This window comes from Xyrauchen texanus, chromosome 7, assembly GCF_025860055.1.
Source record: "Xyrauchen texanus isolate HMW12.3.18 chromosome 7, RBS_HiC_50CHRs, whole genome shotgun sequence".
Taxonomy (NCBI): Eukaryota; Metazoa; Chordata; class Actinopteri; order Cypriniformes; family Catostomidae; genus Xyrauchen; species Xyrauchen texanus.
Genome location: NC_068282.1, coordinates 10,784,509 through 10,804,436, shown reverse-complemented (window position 1 = coordinate 10,804,436; position 19,928 = coordinate 10,784,509).

Here is a 19,928-nt window from a genome sequence, read left to right as displayed (position 1 = left end):
CAGTGTCCTGCTGTGTGACACTTTCTTCATCTAACTATTTTAAACAACATTTTATGATCTTGAATATCTCTATATACATATATAATATATTAATATTATACTTGTTGTTTCCACCACCTCATATAATAACTTGAACAATAACAAGACAATTGTTTATTTGCACTTCTGAAAAAAGTTGATTAAGATCTTTAAAAACATTTAAGAAATGTTGACTTGTCATAGCAACTAAAATACATACGTTCATACATACTTTTACATTTATAGTGATTTTATATGTTTTTAAGTTATGACAATTTTTGCACTGGTGGGGCCTGTTGTCATGTCAAGCAGTCAATAGAATTTAGAATTTTTGAACATTTTTATTTATTTATTTTCAATACAAAAATCTGAAATTTAGACAGAAAATGAAATCAATTAGCAGGTGTGTTGTATTGCAGGCCGGGTTTAGTCCCAGTCCACCCCATATCATCTGTATTGAAATCAGTTGTGAGTCAAGTCTCTATTTTAATAATTCATGAAGCTGTGTCCTTTGTAGAGCAATCTTATGATGGTCCATTTCAGTTAGGATGCTACCACAGAAAACAGCTACCAGTAGGCAGAAGACAGTGAGGCAGCTCACTAAAGCCGCTTTTCCACCATCGGACCAAACGGTTCTGAGCACGGTTCGGCAAGGCAAGATTACAAACCATTCTCTCCCAGAGTCTTTAAATTGCTTGGCTTAATGACATTCGATATTTTTGAAAGTAAAAATAAATGTAGACTCAAGAAACCCTTTTCTCTGATTTCAAGCTTTTGTCTGAAACAAAGATTTTGAAAGAGGACGGAGAATGGGGAAGCCATTTTATTGCACACAAGGGGCAGAAGTGCTTTAATATGGACACAACAGCTCAGGAAGTGCTCTAATTGGAATCACAACCACCATGTTTCTGCTCTGAGGTGTGAAACTCATGTACAGCTGTCAAGAAACACAGATGTACAAATCAATGTTTTGCCTTCAGTGGAACTGCAATAACAAATGGCTCCAACACTCAAAAAGAAAAATAATCATTATGCTTCATTTACACTTTTTTAAGCAAAAGACTCAATATTTGAATCCCAAAGAGAACACAAGCGAAAAGTGAAAACACTCATTGCCAAAAAAGATGCATACTTGAAAGTGAACATGCAGTTGCCAGGGAGCCCATCTTAAATTTGGCTGTTCCCTCCACACTAGTGTGGGAGCCATCCTGGATCCGGCAGAGTTATCACCCTCCTGCTGCTCACAGCCTCATGCCACTTATCAACACTGCCGCAATCACAGCTTCAGCAAGATTAAGCATTCATGGCATCTCTCATTGAAGTTTTATAAGGCACCCCATTTCAATGGAAAGACCTTGTGTAGCCCCTTCAGTGCACTATAAACTACCATAATAAGCCGCTTTCAAGTGAGACTCAAACCGTTAATTTGGCTTCACATTCCACGTGAAAGAATGCATACTTTTGAACAGCGTTTGGAATGTTACTTTTAATGTTACTGTGGGGATGGGGCATGGTCGTGTGTCTGTCTGCAGAAGAGGGAGTGTGGTAAGGCTTGTCACCTGGGCTGTCATTATCATTAATTCCTTAAACTCAATTTGACTGTTTCCGCTGCCTCCTGACTCCTCCATTTGCCTTGAAAATATGAACTCTTTACACTGGTGTCAAAACCCAGGATTTGGAGTATACCGTCATCATGGACCCTTCACCACTGGGAAAAGTAATCAAGTCCCTCACCAGCATCCAGTAGAACCAACATCAAGCCCTCAGTGATTTACGCCTGGAGCAGGAACAGCATTTCCAACTCCTGCTCCAGGCCCAGGCGGAGGATCGGCAGGCATTCCTTAGACTGATAACCAGAGAGGGGGGTTACAGCTGTGACCCCGGAGACACAACCCCTGTTCCCATCATCAATATGGGGCTGAGTGATGATCCCAAGGCCTACATTGACTTATTTGAAAAGACGGCAGAGGTGTGGAGATGGCCAACCAACCAGTGGAAGCCTGCTTGTTACCTTTGCTCTCCAGGGAATTGCAGCTACCAGGCTCCTCAACTGAAGAAGCGATCATGCAATGATCTACAAACTACATGGCAGCGTTTCCAGGAGGCAGTGAACCAGAAGTTGTTTTCTGTCTCTTTTTTCTGGTGAATGTAGTTCCAGAGAGGGCGGAGCTCGAGCCAGAAGTGACTAACCAAACCAAATTCATTCACCCCGGTCCCGTGTGGAGACCACCTCTCACCGTTGCAGCTCACAGACCTATCCAAGTTGCAAGCGGAATTTGCGGATGTGTTCTTGCCTCTCCCCAGTTCGGTGAAGAATATCACAAAGTGAACGTGGTGTCCAAATTTGACAGTGTGCCCAATGCTTCGGATTGACGAGTTGCTCGATTGGTTGGGCACGGCTCAATTTTATTCAACACTAGACTTAACAAAAGGTTATTGGCAGATCTCAATCTCCCAAGAAAAAAATGCTTTTTCCACACCGTTCGGCACAGTTGTGACTCTTCTATTCAGTTTGTTGACAAAACAAAATTCTCAGACCACATATGGTATATGCTGCTGCATATTTACACTACCTGTCAAAACTTTTGAAACAGTTGACTGAAATGTTCCCTTTTCAAATAGCTACACTTCTGATGCTGCGCTGGAAAGCGCTTTGGGAACAACTTTATGTGTGACCAGCTGTCAATATGTGTGCAACATGTCAATGAACATTGACCGGAATTTATAGCCTCTGCTGGTGTAATCATTGGATGCAATTTTGTCTTCAGATAACTCTGTGTTTGTGTGCTTCACAAGCCTGTCTTTCTTTCCTCTGTTAGGAGTTAGAATTTGTTAGGCAGTGCGCAGAAACCTTTCTCTTTCTCTTTCTCTTTTCTTTAAAAAAAAATAAGAAAAAGAATGACTGATAAACAAAGCAAGTAGTGTGTGTTCTCATGCTTAAGCTCTATGGCTGAAACTGACACACACCAGTGTTGTTTTTTGTGTTTGGGGGAAGAGCATGCTGCTCTTGCACTGCGGCAGAGCGGGTGCAGGCATTGCGATCTGTTCACAGTCAAAATGCTTCACACTCGTCTCGCTTACTTCCAAGAGCCAGCTTCCACTTTTTCGTCGTGGGGCTCTCGCATGGATCTGGCTGAGAAGCGAGAGACGGGTTCGTCCATATCGCTCACTCTCTCCTCAGATCCAGCTGATCCTTCTCATAAGCTTGAAGCGCGCCATGGTGTCTCTTCAGTTCACGAGGGGGATGCTGAACCTCTGTACGTTCCACACACAATAATAAAGCGGCTAACAACAGACCCCCCCCAAACGCTCCAAACTAGAAGCCAAATTTCTGTCTGGTGGCCAAAATAAATAAATAAAAGAGGGAAGGGAACACTATATCAGTCCCTTCCTTTCCTCTATGACCTTCATAACAAGTATTCTCATTCATGGATGAATTCTTATACTTCCTGTGTCTTCGTGCCCTCGACGTTGACATATTTAACTATCATGGGTGCTGAAGCTTGGGGGTATTCGGTGATGCCACTGGTAGAAGACACACTTGCGGGTTCTCTCTCGCCTGGCATCATCGCTAAAGAGACCCACTCTCCCCACAAAGCTGTGCAGGACCACTTCCACACTTGTGGGGAAGGCTTATCAGGCAGCAGGTCAGGCTAGTGTTGCCCTGCACACTATGGCAGTGTTACAGGCATACTAGGCTAATCTGTTGAAGTATTCGGTGATGCCGCTGGTAGAAGAGACACTTGCGGGTTCTCTCTTGCCTGGCATCATCGCTAAAGAGACCCACTCTCCCCACAAAGCTGTGCAGGACCACCTCCACGCTTGTGAAGAAAGCTTATCAGGCAGCAGGTCAGGCTGGTGCTGCCCTGCATACTATGGCAGTGTTACAGGTGTACTAGTGTGGGCACTATGGTCGATGAAGAGGCTTTCTCTGAGCTTCGTCGAACCACGGATCTGTCTTTCTGCATGACCAAGCAGACGGCCTGCACCATTGGCTGGTCTATGTCTGCTTTAGTCAGCATGCAGAGACACTTATGGCTTAACGTATCAGGCATCAGAGACAAGGACAAAAACTTTCCTTCCCGATGCCCCGGTTTCGCCTTCTGGTTTATTTGGTGAAGCTTTGAATATAGTTATCACCAGGTTCCAGGAGGCAAAAAGTCACGAGGAAGCCTTCGGGCAATTCCTTCTTCACCACACTCAGGGGGAGAGGCCATCAGCCACCCAGCCCTGCCCCGGTCCTTCTAGACATGAGGCTCAAAAACAAAGCGTGGGGAATCATGCTCCCCCACGTAAAGACTGGGGTCCGGTTCTTCACCCTCAGCAGCCCACAAAGCAAGACCTCAGGGCAGTTATTTATAAAAGTAAAAAAACCCTGATGGTTTTGCGCCCAGCCTTGTGGGGGTAGCCCCCCTCGGGATGGGGAGCGTGTATCATCCACTTCGGCCCTCCCGGTACCTCCACGAAACTTCTCCATTCCCGTCACCTCGGGTGTTTCGGTAGTTAGAGGCTTCCAAAGAAAAGTTGGTTGTTCCCTGTCCTGCCTTAGTCCAGGACGCGAAACACTCGACATCCCCTCAAACGGAAGTGTCAAAATGAATACCCATCTCAGAGAACCTGGCAGCGTGGAAACTTCTGCCAGGTATTTCTATGTGGGTCCTAAGAACAGTAGAAAATGGCTACAGCATTCAATTCGCTCGCCACCCTCCGTGTTTCAATGGCGTTGTCCCCACTACCGTAAAACCGGAGCAGGCATGTCTACTGTGGAAATAACTGCAAAATCTCTTGGTCAAAGGGGCCATAGAACATGTTCCCCTTCCAGAGAAAGAGTCAGGTTTTTACAGCAAATACTTCCTGGTTCCCAAGAAGGGTGGGGGTTGCGTCCGATGTTTGAGATCTTTGAAGTTCAAGATGCTAACTATCAAGTCGGTTGTGTCACAAATCCAACATCACGATTGGCTGGTCACGATCGATCTCATGGATGCATATGTTCATATATAAATTCTGCCACAGCACAGGAAGTTCCTGAGGTTCGCTTTCGTCGGCGAAGCCTTCCAGTATTGGGTTCTTCCATTCGGCCTAGCCCTATCACCCCGCACATTAACGAAATGCTTTGATGCAGCACTGGCTCCTTTGCGACTCCGGGGCATCCGCATTCTGAATTACATAGAAGACTGGCTGATACTAGCATAGCCTCAAGAACTGGCAGTTCAGCACAGGGATATTGTTTTAGCTCATCTGGTTTCTCTGGGTCTGAGACTCAACGTGAAAAAGAGCATTATCTCTCCCACTCAGGAAATTACCTATCTGGGGGTTATATGGAATTCGATCACGATCTGGTCAAAATTGTCTCCTGCTCGAATCATGTTCATTCAGAACACCCTAAGCAAAGTCAGGCTAGGTCAAGGTTGCACTGTTCGTCAGTATCAATGAATACTAGGTCTCGTGGCATCTGCGTCCACGGTGATCCCTTTGGGCCTTCTGCACATGAGACCGTTTCAGCTGTGGCTAAAGCCAGGGGATTTCATCCAAGGGCCAGTCCTCTAAGGCAAATAAGGGTTATGCGCTGCATGCTTTGTTCCCTTTCTATGTGGTTCAGACCCCGGTTTCTTACCTTAAGTGGTCATCCAGCTCAAGGGGAATGGGAGGGTCGTCAACTCGATTGTCACATTAACAGTCTCGAGTTGATGTCTGTATTTCTGGCCCTGAAATACTTCCTCCAGAGGCTGCCATGTCTTGGTGTGGGTGGACAACACAGCGGTAGTCTCTTACATAATCCATCAAGGAGGTCTACGTTCACGCCAGCTCAACAGACTGGCATGGCAGATTCTCATTTTGGCCCAGGGCAAGGTCCTGTTAATCAGAGCAGCTTATATCCCTGGATGCCTGAATGGGAGCAGATTTACTGTCCATAAAGAAAATACCGAGTTTTCCGAGGTAGTTACCTCGGAAAACTACACTCCGAGGTAGTGAACAAATATGGTTGAGATTTTACAAGAGCAGAAGTGGACCTCTTCGCCTCCCAACAGACAGCGCAATGTCCCCTCTACTTTACTGAGTCATTCAGCCACCCTGGGTCTGGACGCGATGGCACATACATGGCCCAGAATGCGCCTGTATGCTATCCCCCCGGTTTCTCTGCTCCCGGGAGTCTTGGCCAGAGTTCGCCAGCAAGGGTCCTGCCTCTTAATGATAGTGCCGCGCTGGCCGAACAGGGTATGGTTCTCGGAGATAAGGTCTCTCCTCGATGGCTCGCCTTGGGCGATTCCGGACAGGAGGGACCTTCTGTCTCAGGCGCAGGGGACACAATTTTATCCCCGGCTCGAGCTGTGGAACCTTCATGTTTTGCCCCTGAAGGGTACCAACTGAGGGACATAGGTTTTCACTTGAAGTTATTGAGACCATTCCAAGTGCTAGGGCTCCCTCTACCAGAAGCAGTTACGCCAATTAATGGGGTGTCTTTGAAATATGGTGCAGTACACATAATGCAGATCCAGTTAACTGCCAGTTTGCTTCAGTTCTGGACTTCCTGCAGGCAAAATTGTCAGCAGGCACATGCCCCGCCACTCTCAGGGTCTATGTGGCTGCCATTTCGGCTCGCTCGCTTCATTCGTGGAGCTATGCGACTGAGGTCTCCTACTAGGACCAGGACCCCTTCATGGGACTTAGCAATAGTCAATGAGGGTCTTGTTGAGACCCCCTTCAAACCTCTAGAGTCAGCATCTGATAAACCTCTGAATCTCAGGATGTTTTTTCTTATGGCAATCACCTCTTTAAAAAGAATTGGGGATCTACAGGCTCTGTCTGTCTTGCCAGCCTGCTTAGATTTTGCCCCAGGAATGGCTAAAGCAATTTTGCACCCTCACCCTGACTAAGGTTCCGTTCTCGACCTTACATCTGGTCACTCTCAAATCCTTCTGCTCCCCGCCGTTTACAACGCCAGAGCAGGAAGGACTTCACAGTATCCAGCGCAGCATCTCGTTCCGCTTTTTTCAGGGAACAAGGGTTACACTTAAGTAACCTGAGACGTTTCTCATGATCTTAGATATCTTTTGATCTGAAGGCATATACTTAAATGTTTGAAATTAGTTTTGTAGACAAAAATATAATTGTGTCAACATATTAATTTATTTCATTATAAAACTAAAATTTAATAATAATAATAATAATAAATAGTTACTGAAATTGATGACTTGTCCCAAATAATAATGAAAAGCAGCCAATAAGTGGCCAGCATAGATGGGAACTCCTTCAATACTGTTTAAAAAGCTTCCCAGGGTGATATCTCAAGAAGTTGGTTGAGAAAATGTCAAGAGTACACGTCTGCAAATACTAGGCAAAGGGTGACTACTTTGAGGATGCTAAAATATAACACAGTTTTGATTTATTTTGAATTTTGTTTAGTCACAACATAATTCCCAGAGTTCCGTTTATGTTATTCCATAGTTTTGATGACTTTACTATTATTCTAATATGTGAAAAAAAATATATATATAATAAAGAATGAGTATGTGTTTTAAAACTTTTGACTGGTAGTGTAAATTATATCATTAGTATATATATATTTGTGGAAAATTTGCCATGAATACTCGGTTTTCTCAAGGGAGTATATATATTGTATTAATCATTTAAACATGTCAAACTAATTTTGTAATTCTGTATATTTTTGGATTTTTCTTAGGCTTGCTATCTTTCATTAACATTCATACATTTTAAATGTGGCTTTAGTGTCCAAATACTTTCTGGGGCCACTGTACATAATTTGGTTAATATGCAATACTCAGCTTTCAGATTAACCCATCTCTGTTGACACAGCACAAAAGAAGCCAACTGACAAAACTTTGACAAAACATGCAAACCGAATTTATAACTGTGAAAGTGATTTTAAAAATGGGGCCATTCCCCCTCACCGGCGTGATTGTCATGTAAATATAACACTATATAAACAGCAGCCAAAATAGCCTTCAGTTGATAATTCCTCAATCTTGGGTTGATGAAGCACTTCACTTATTCATTACATTCTAGGAGCTGAGAGATAAACATTAACTTTCAGCAAGTAATGTCAAGTGGTATAACTCAAAGATGGTTTTGTTGTTTTCTGAATAAGCTATTAACCTTTCACTCTAAAACATTAATTATGAATTCCTTGCATCACTTTAAGAAGAAAAGTGTTTGTTAGGGCATAAAGTTACACTTGGCAGCTTGTCAATGGCAATATGAATGGATCCTCAGAAGGCTATATAATTGGCTGAATGAAGCAAACAACGCTTTTGAAAAGCCACTCTGCAACTTCATTTTCAGAACAATAGTGTCTGCGTTCCCAAAGGTGGCAATTTCTAATTTTTCTTATCTGTGCACCTTGAAGGGTGTCACAGTAGTTGAGCTGTGTACCTCTGTTTTTCTGCTTAGATCAGAGAAGTTTCTTGAGGTGAGGGCCTAGTGCATGTATTGAGTCACATGCTTTTGAATTTCAGCTACAGCTTGGCCTTTACCATCAGGTCTCAGTTAAGAGCTGGTTTAGGATTGGAAGAGTCACACTCTGCCCTCCCAAACTCTTGCAGGATATAGATGCATTGTGATGCTGTAAGTGTGCACTGTGATGCCTAAGAATTGCTCTCCCAGGGGATGTCAAGAGGAAAGAAAATTGAAGCACTTTAACACTTTTACTTTGTGTTCAAGCTCACTGAAAGATCCCATTTATCCAGTGCAGTTATGGAACCTGCATTGAAGTCAAGCTGGTACTCAGCTGGTTTCAACTGAAGCCACAAACCCCTCTAAAACCAGCCTGACGAAGGCGGGGGACCAGCTAGACCACCTTTTGAGGTTAATGCTCTCAAGTTTTAAATAATCAAAACTTACCTCCCTGCCCTAAATAGGGTCCTATGATTTCCACGATGCAGAAACCATGGACCAAATTGTGGAATCAGTCATAAAAACAAAATTAACTATAAAATGCAGAATGTCATGGAATTTGTCATATGTGATATATAATGTAAGTATGAATGCACAATCAATCAAACTAAATGTATGATATGTGCTTTTGTAATGATTACTTCACAAAAGACTGTGTTTTAAATAAATAATTATAGTCTTCTTTAGCTGCACGCTTCAAAATAAATGTGTGAAGCTGGCCGCTCATACATTGATAACTCCTCATCATAAGCATCACATTCTCATGTTGAAAACAGATGACAGAGACCAGAGCGTCCATTAACGGTATGTTGATAACCTTAAAAAAATTGAGAGTTCATGGCAAATTGCTTCAAATTCAAAACTGATTATTTTCACATTCAAATAAGCTTTGCAGCAAACTTGCGGCTAAATGTACGCATGTTTATGTAAATGTATATGAATAAGAGGATAGATAGATGATAGATGAATAGATGAATAGATGAAAAGATGGATAGATAGATACTGTATATAGATAGATTAAAAGAGACAAACACATCTTCATCCTGTATTGGTGCAATGTTAAAAGAGTGCATCTCGTCTTCAGCATCAACTACATTGGATAGCCCAGTGATGGCCATAAATGCCTTGAATTGATAAATGACTTAATTGTGACCTGGATTGATGACAACAACTTTGGAATGTTTGCAAATCACTTTTAGGGATTTTGGAGTCCTCAGGACAACTTCTTTATAGAGCTGTTGGAATTAATGAGTTAATCATATGTGATTAATTTTAAAGTTTAAGACAAATATTTTACATGTAAAATTATGACTATAGAAATATGAAATTAATGAAAATATGAATGAATACTCAACCTATGGGGATTAATTCATTCAATTAGTCAACCAACCAATTAGACTTTGGAAAATGTTTTATGTTACTTGAATTGGACATCTTTATATTGTGAAAGGCTTTGTTTGGAAAATGCTAATAAAGCATTATATAGTTACATTTAGTTTTGTTTTATTTCCTAAGATGGAAATAAATGCATTTTGACAGGAAAAGAAGTACTGTATATATGGTGTCAAATATCAGCATTTTCAAAATCTGCGATTAATTGTGATTTAACTACAAAAAAAATATATGATTAATTGTGATTAAAAAAAATTATCAACTAGCAGTCCTACTTCTAAGTTGTTGCGCGTTTAGGAGCTACTTTTATGCTCCATGAATAACTCTTAGTCCTGAAATTAGGAGTGACATGCCCCTAATTTGTAAGAGTTGTTCCTAAATTTCAGAGTTATCCACCTTTTTCCTGACTTCTCCATTGGTGGCACCATTACAACAAAAGACTTTCTCATGGATGCTCCACATTTCTGCTAAGTTGTTGTTATCAAACAGTACAGGTGATGTCAAGCAGTGGAGGCTCTAGAGGAATATGCTCTGTTAGAGGGTGTTAAAACAACTACAGGTAGCTTAAAAGCTACTGGAAAATGAATGTAACAACATTCAAATCACACCAGACGTAATAAGCAGAGGTTGCATTAACCTAATTCTCCATCACTTGCCTATTTTTTAAATATTGACGAATAATTCCAAATACTCTCCGTCATTTTGGCAGATAACAAAGATGACAAACATTTAAACCAAGCTCCTCATATTTAATTTTAATCATCTTTACGAGGTTCATATCTCATGTCATGCTGTAAGTGTGTGTGTGTGTGTGTGTGTGTGTGGGACAGCGTTTTCTCAGCAGTTTGTGTGAGAAGACGGCACTTGTTAATGCAGAAATAATGCAAAGGTACATCCCTAAGGACATGTCCTATTTTGTTAAGCTTAAAAACCGTCTGGTTAGGATTTCAAGATTCCCTTATTGTCCATGATTTGACTGTTTTCATTTTGAAGTGTTCAACAAGAAACTGCTGAAATTTAGCGCATCATATATGTTAGCTTGACCAGATATCCCCGTTTTCCAGGGACAGTCCCTGACTGGAGCTGTCCCCGGAAATGTCCCCGTTTTTACTGCGCTTTCAAAAAAGTCCACAAAGTGAAAATACATGCCAAGAAATCCGCTGTTGAAGCCTACTGGCAACAAGGTTAATCGTGTGAGGCATATTGTGACCAACAGAGGGGGCTGCTCGCTATAGAAGCTTTAATTCATTTGTACTGATTACTTGTTCGTGCCAGTTTTGCCATTATGAACTAAACCAGGCAGCAAGCGCAATTGAAAATAATCATCATCATCAGCTTTGAGGTGAGGCACATACTAGTTATGTTATAAAGAAGTTCTATTTGTAGAATTTAAGAGCACCAGGCAGCAAAACATTCCAAAGGACACACAAAGCAATAAGCAAACCTTCTGGAAGAATGACCTTAGTGCATCTTACAGGCCATAAAAACTATAATCTTATACATTCGGTGCCGAAAGTCTCCAAGCTGCATCCTCTGACCCTCTCACTTAACAAAAGAAATGCGAGGAAGATCCCACTCCCCTCCTGAAGTTCCTTTCAGGTTGTTGATAAGAGATAATTAATCAGTGCCAAATGGTTGATCAGGAGACAGCTAAAAACTGCAAAACAGCATGATTTAAAACAAAAGGGCCATTGGTCAAAGTGGCCTTGCATCCCACAAGACACTGACCGAAAGTAGATTCAGAATGACCCTTTGAACCTTTCCACGCAGGCACTGAACTTTTGAACTCTATGCATGTTGGAAAAACGTACAAAATCATATTCATAAACAAGGCTTACGCCCGTTTCACACATACTCCGTTTGCAGTGCGTATGCGGTGCGTATACTGTACAGGAGCAGCACGCGCTATAGTGCTTTCACATATGCTGCGTTTGCAGTGCGCTACTGATCCGACGGTTTCTGTGTGCGAGAAATATTTCCTGTTCAGACCTTCATATATTAAATGTAATAATTAAATAAATTTGCATGACAAAAGGGCAACACAGTACAGTATTAAAGTTTAAATAGGACAACATACAGCAATAATATCTTTTTTATCTCGTTTAACAACAATAATCCTATAAATACATTTCTATATTCATTAGATAGTCAACTAAAGCAAGTTTAAATAGCCTACATAGGCCTATGTAAACATCGCACTTGAAACAAACATTTTAAAACTTACCATCGACACCAATAGCTGAGGAAATTGCTTCCCATTTCTTTTCCTTGGCATTCAAATCTTTGTACAACATATTCTGCTGGTCATAAAGAATTTTGTGTTTTTCCACCTCCACGATGAGACGAGTGTCATCCATGTCACCTTGTTTTTGAGTAGGCTACTTTTCTGTCCACCAGACTATCACGTGATTGCCTGCTGTGTTCCCCCCCACCCCCAACCCCCTCCCCAAAATATATATCATGTCTTTTTTTGGGGGGGTAAAAAAATCCTATATGATGGCATTTTGCAACTTTTGGGACTATAATCATACTGTTTTTCTTGACCCTGTAATTTAGTAACTGTAGAACACAATAACTGAAATTATGCGTATATGATGAAATTATTACAGTTTCTTGTCAATCTATGTCTATTTTAATGTGAACAATGCGCTACCACTTTAATTCAGTGCGGTGCAGCACAGCAAAAATAGACTCTGTGCGGAAACGATCGCTGCACTGCTGTATACGCACCGCAACTTGAACAGATCGACAGACTGCATCCGCGTGCAGTGTAAAAGCTCTAACCGGTTAACATGGTACGGAAAAAAAATACGCACCGCATACGCACTGCAAACGGAGTATGTGTGAAACGGGCATTAGCCAGACTTTTTTATTGGGAGCTCTAAGTTTAAGAACAAAGGAAGGGAGGCCCTACCCCTTTCTTCTCGAAGTTACACTCAAGAGAGGGAAATCTGAAGCTGTGAAATTCCAAGACTGGATTTACTAAAAATGTTCCCTCTTAAATACATGGAACTAACATTGTTCTTGTCCTTCTCATATGTATATCTACCGTAGAGATGGTCATACTACCTCATATAATGTTGTCCTTGCTTCAACCATATGATTTATTCTTATTACTATCTTTTAATCACTTTTCATGAATGTTATTACCATTGCAATTATTATTCTCATGTTTACTATCGTTGAGATTCTTTCTGCATTTAATGAATGTTTATGTTAATCATTTTTTTATATATTCAGTTGTATCCATGATATAAACTTAAAACATACTTTTTCGAGCGGGAATTTTAAGAGGAATCTTTAGACAAAGGCCATAATTGAATTATCTTGAAGGGAGGACACTTTGACCACAGGCCCTCCAAAAATACACTTCTGATTAGCTCAGGACACCTTTGGGGTGTTGCCAATCTCAACTCAAAACTCTCATACAAAGGAATAACTCTTATCTTCTCTGGCTCCCTCCTTGCCACTTTGCAGCTCTTCATCCCCATGCTCTGGCCTTCCTGGGTTGCAGCCTCGCTCCGGCACACCTCAAGTTCCGTACCATGTAGAATCCAAGAAAGTTCGGAACACGAAGTTCCGAAAAAGCCTTTCTCACTCTCTGCTCTATGATTCACACACGTGACGGGAGTCATGAGTCTTCCATGCAGAAGGCCTCGCTTCAAAGCCCCACCTCATTATCAGCGCATCAAACTATACACGATCTTAACAAGCGGTCCAAAACATCATTGGAACAACAGAAATTTCTACTGTCACAGCCAAAGAACCAAAGCAACACAAGGAAATGCAATGACACGTATTATTTTAATTAGAATCAAAAGAAGTACCGAATAATTCTCAAGGCATTGTCTCTAGACTCTCTGTACAGGTTTTTCATTCACCTTCTGTTACACTTTACTCATTCATGTTTGCACGTGTTAGATTCGTTTTTATGTTTAGATTAGCAATAAAGTTTTGCTATTCAAAGATTAATTGACTGTGCTATATTTTGATAAATAATTTCTTCACTTGATTTTCAAATATTTTGCTCTGAAGCTATACCTAAAAATTGTGTGATATTATTTTCAATTAGCCATATGAGTAACATTACTCCAATAAGTGAATTAATCATAATTCCCTAATTAAAGCTAATTCCTTACAATAGAAATTGTGAGTGTTTTTTAATTGTAATTATTTGTCATTTATCCTTCTTATAATGGTTGTCGAACGTGACTAATTCTATTATGAAATTTACATAATGACGTGGACAAGCGGATATTTTAATTTAATTCATAACACATCTTTTTTTTACATCTTTCTGTGTGCTTTATGTCTGTCTGTCTATCTGTCTCTCTTTCTTTCACACACACACATGTTGGTGCAGCTATCATTATGAGGACTCTCCATAGACAATGATTTTCATACTGTACAAACTATAGATTATATCCCCTAAACCTACCTTCACAAAAAATTGTCAGCATTTTTACATTTTCAATAAAACATCGTTTAGTATGGTATTTAAATTTAAGCTATTTAAATTATGGGGACAATGTCCTCATAAACCACATTTATAGAATAATACTCTTGTAATTACCAGTTTGTAACCAAAATAAAAGTCCTCGTAAACCCCTTAAACCACAGGTTTTATGGGGACTTTCCATAGACAATGGTTTTTATACTGTACAAACTATATATTCTATCCTCTAACACTACCCCTAAACCTAACCTTTCTGCATTTTTACATTTTCAAAAAAAACATAATTTAGTTTGATTTATAAGAGTAACTTTACAATTTAAATGTGTGTGATTATGTACATATTCATTTGGGATTGCAGCTGAAACTGTATGTCCATATGCAGCCTTTAGTGAGAAAGGGATTTACGTTAAGTAAACATAGACTGTTCCACCATTTTTGACTGTTGTTAGTGATATTTAGTACTTTGTAATGGAATTAAGCTGTGAACCGGAAGACTGTAGCAGTGGAAGAATGGACTAAGCATAATGGGTTATTTCGCTGCTTGTGAAAATTGTGAATAGAAGCTATTTTTAGCCTTAACATTTGTTTGTGAATACAGGACCTGAGATGAAAAACAGATGAGCTTTATGTTCTATCGAGTTTTAATTAACAAAACACAACTCCCTATCCTAAACCTTAAACCTAAACTGATAGTGTCATAAAAGCAATTATGAAGGAAAAAATGCAGTTGCTGAAGCAGATGTGAGCTCCATTTTTCGGGTGTAATGTCCACAGAGGGGCACCAAAAGCAAGTTGTTTTCAGCTGTACAGGCTGTAATACAGTGAAGATGAATGCATATTGTATACACCAGGGATGACCAACCCTGCTCCTGGAGAGCTACCTTCCTGCAGAGTTTAGATCCAACCCTAATCAAACACACCTGAACCAGCTTATCAAGGTCTTTAGGATTACTTGAAAATGACAGGTGTGTTGGAGCTAAACTCTGCAGGAAGGTAGCTCACCAGGAGCAGGGTTGGTCACCCCTGGTATACACCATGGAGTTAGGGTTGGAGGTAGGTTCTGGAGTAAGGATTGGGTTAGGGGTAAATTTAACAGTGTAACTACATATATAATTAAATGCAAGTAATTTAAATGTAATTACAATGCAATAACATTTATGTAAATAATAAGTACATTGTATCAAATCGTAAAGAACATATAGTTAAGGCCACCTAATATAAAGGGTCTGCGATTACTTCCTGGTTTCAGTGCAGGATCCGAACCCCCAGGTCTCCCACACTGCTTACACAATTGGCATACTCTGGCTGATCCTAGTTTACTGTAACTCTCGGGTACTTCCTGTCTGATCATGTTGAACAACTTTATTAATTTGTCACAAAAGGTACAAATGTGTTGAATAAACATTTTTCATGGACAATGTAGAGGAGCCCAACAGTCAGAAGCAAAAATGATGTGCCAACCTAGTGTTAAAGTGGAACCCAAAATGTGTTTATTCAGGCGCAAAAATATTTACAATGAAAAATGTACAATGTATAAACAAAAGATTTACAAAAGAGAAAATTAAAAAGGCAACAATGTGCAAAAAATGGCTAAACCTCTTGGAAAAATAGCCCAAATTCACAACATAGCTTTTAGACACCTCCACTCTTTCAGTCAATCAGATTATGTGTGTTCAACTTGCACTGCATCTCGATTTACCGATCAGTGAGATTTGCCTGTTGCAGTTGGGGGAGGAGCTGAGAAGAGGGCAGTCAAGCCAGATACTTTGCAGCGTCAGCGAAACCTACACCAGTCACGAAAGATCACGCAATGTTTGTAGAAAGAGTGGAATTCAGACCCTTGAATTTTACAAAGAATGATCAGAAACTTGAAAATTGCTGCTTAATTAAGCGTTGTAAGCTTGGGAAAAGCACTAATTAAATGAAAAATTATTATTATTTGTGTGGCTGTTGCTTTAAAAAACAGATTAAACTTGATTATTGTTTTGGTCGAGAAGTATATGGACCAGAAATTTACAGCACTATGGATGGTTTGGTGGACTGATACAAGAAATAAAAGGTAACCCGATTGAAATGATGGTGTGTTGTGGCATTATTTGAAAATGAAATGAATTGTACAGATATTTTGAGCCGACAGACACAATACTCAAAAGACGTTATTAAGGGCTATATGTTACCAGTCCTGCTTGACCTGCTCCGAACAGGATTTGAACCTGGTGTGTGAGGTGGGAGCGCTAACAAGGAGGCTACATTTACATTTACATTTGTGCATTTGGCAGATGCTTTTATGCAAAGCGACATACAGAGCCCGTATTACAGGGACAAACCCCCTGGAGCAACCTGGAGTTAAGTGCCTTGCTCAAGGACACAATGATGGTGGCTGTGGGGATCGAACCAGTGACCTTCTGATTACCAGCTTACCAGTTATGTGCTTTAGACCACTACACCATCACCACCTCCTTCAAGGAGGCTAAAGGTTATAGCCTTTAGTGTCAGTCGCTAGTGCGCCACATGAGGCCAGGGGAGTGAGGTTTACATACTGCACAATTACCTACCAGCTGGCTACTTTTACACTCACCCCCTAAACCTCACTCCCATCCAGGTCATGGCACCACTGTCACCTGTCCTGCATGACCCACTCCTAACAAGATTTGATCCTGGTGTCTCCAGTGTGGGAGGCGGGCATGCTAACAAGGAGGCTAAAGGCTATATAGCCTCTAACGTCAGTGGCTACTGTTATATATATATATATATATATATATATATATATATATATATATATATATATACACTTACAAATGACATTATGATGCTGAAACTACTTTGCTTCATAATCAGAACCTAAAGTATTAAATATAAATAATAGTTTTTTTTTAATTTCCTGAGTTTAAAGTGCAGAATTCAAAATAGGCTGCTTGGCAATTTGTCTCAATGTCTGCCCACGTCTTCTTCATCTGCAGATTTTCACCGTGCAAAGGAAAATGTTACTGGTCCTTACAATTACTGTTTAATCCTTGCAAATTATTGTTTAAGGTAATTGCTTAATGAGCACATCACACATTAATGAGAGAGAAGTTGCACTGTTTTACATAATTTGTGCAGTGTGTGCTTATAAGTAATATTTATTTTTGCTTTTTAATCAATAACTGGCTGTAAAAATTATATAAAAAGAGAAATTAAGATTTATATTATAAGTGGATCTCATTTTTGGACATACAGTACAATATACAGAATGAGTATAATGTGTATTGACTTAAAGTTTACATGCTTTTGAGGTTACCTTCCACTGGTCTGAAGCCATGCTTTAAAATGGATAATGTTTTGAAAGTATTCCGTGAAAACGTTTAATCAAAATTAGTTGTTGGCAAGTTGACGTCAATGTAAATGTAACAGCTCAACTACAGTAAAGCGATGGTTGAGACACAGTGATTGCCAATATCTCAGGACCCATTGCAGCCAAACTTTACTACATGCTTTGGGTTTTTCAGCTTGTATGATTCAACTGCATGTATTTTACTGTGCGCACCCATTTCTCTTTTTTCTTGTCTTTTTTTCTGCTCGTTTACATATTGCGTCTCGACTGCATGCATTCGTTTTCTCTACTGTTTTTACACAGATTATTGCATCAATCAAACAACTGCTGATTAGGAACCACATCAATCTCAAACACCTGCCACATAAGAACAGCCACAACATCAACAACGTCTCGGGTTACGTATGTAACCCTTGTTCCCTGAAAAAAGCGGAACGAGATGCTGCGCTTTGCCAATCGCTTTTGGGAACAATACAAGTTGTGACTGAGCTGTGAATGTGTGTGTTACACGTCAATGAACGTTGACCGGAATTTATAGCCTCGGCTGATGTAATCATTAGATGCACCTGTGGCCAGGCTATAAATGATGCGTCACCAGGTGTAGTCAGATACTACTTCTTTTTGAAGAGCAGTCCTGGGGCATCCCAGTGCGGCAAAACAGCGCAGCATCTCGTTCCGCTTTTTTCAGGGAACAGGGGTTACATACGTAACCAGAGACGTTCCCTTTACAAAAAGCTTCACTATGATGCTGCACTTTGCTAAGCGCTTTTGGGAACGCAATACCCACGCCGCCGCACTGGGGCTGTCCGGACCCCTACGTTGTGAAGTGTGCTCACAAGAACGCGAGAGGTCTCAGACATGAGCTTGAGATGTCGACTCAAGGGCGTAAGAGCCAGGAGTAGCATAAACATCTAAACCATAAAATTTGATGAATGTGTGTGGAGAGGTCCAGCCTGCCGCATCACAAACTTGTTCAGACATGAGTTTGAGATGTCGAATCAAGGGCACAAGAGCCCGGAGTGGCAAGAACATCCAAACTATAAAACTCTAATGAATGTGTGCGGAGAGGACCAACCTGCCGCACCACAAACTTGCTGCAGAGGGAGACCTCTAGCCAAGGCTTTAGAGGAGAAGAGCCCTCTGGTAGAGTGTGCCCTAAAATCTACTGGCGAAGCTTGATCGTGCGCCTCGTAGCCCCAGGCAGTAATGTCCCTTACCCAAAGTGACATAGTCTGCCAGGAGGTGACTGCCACCCGGTCACGGCTTCCAAGTGAAGAATTGCTGCCCTGAATTTACGCCACTAGCAAATGCGGTGGACATAAGTCTGAAGGGCACAGACTGGACAAAGTCTGAGAAGTCTTAGCTGCTCCGGCGTTACAAACGGCAGGGAGCAGAAGGCTTAGAGAATAACCGGCCAAGGGTCGCGAAAGGCACCTTGTCAGGTAGTCAGGGTGAGGGTGCAAAGAATGCTTTTGGTCATACCTGGGGAAACTCAAAACAGGCTGGCAAAAGAGACAGAGCCTGTAGGTACCCAAGTCTCCTTAGAGGTGTAATTGCCATAAGAAAAACCATCTTGAGAGACAGAAGTCTACCAAACGCTGAATCTAGAGGTTTAAAAGGGGGGTCATACCCTATGAAGAGGACCTACCAAGGATGCCTCTTAGAGGGCACCCCGCCCACCAAGGCGTGGCAAACCGAAGTGGAGGCCACATAGAACCTGGCAGTGGCGAGGCAAGTGCACACTGACAGTTCTTTCTACAGAAAATCCAGAACTGAAGCAAACTTGCAGTTTGCTGGTTCTGTAATATGAACTTATTAGAAGGAAACGCATGCAGGTGCATTTGTGCCATGTATGCGCCATCCCTGTGCCTGAGATAGAAGATCCTTCCTGTTCGGAATCGCACAAGGCGAGCCGTCGAGGAAAGAAATTAGCTCCGAGAACCAAACCCTGTTCGGCCAGCGCGATGCTATCAGTAAAAGCAAGAACCTTGCCAACTCTGGCCAACTACTACCTTAGGGTGGAGTTTTCACTCCCCTGTTGGTATTTTCTGTCTGGACAGTAAATCTGCTCCCACATACGGGCATAACACGGGTGGAGACCGACTCAACCCTGAGGTTGTAGAACCTAGCAAAGGTGTTGGGTGTTTTCCAGCCCTCTGCTCTGCTAGGGAGGTCCCATGGGCCAGTGCCCACAAGGAGGCGACACTCCTTCGTACCCACAAGAGGGCGGGGGGTGTACGGCCTGGGTGTGATAGGCTAGGGGATAGCATCAACAATCCATTAAGCTAACCTCTGTTTGGAGACAGCTTTCCCTTTCCGCTGTGCGACAAAGCAGAC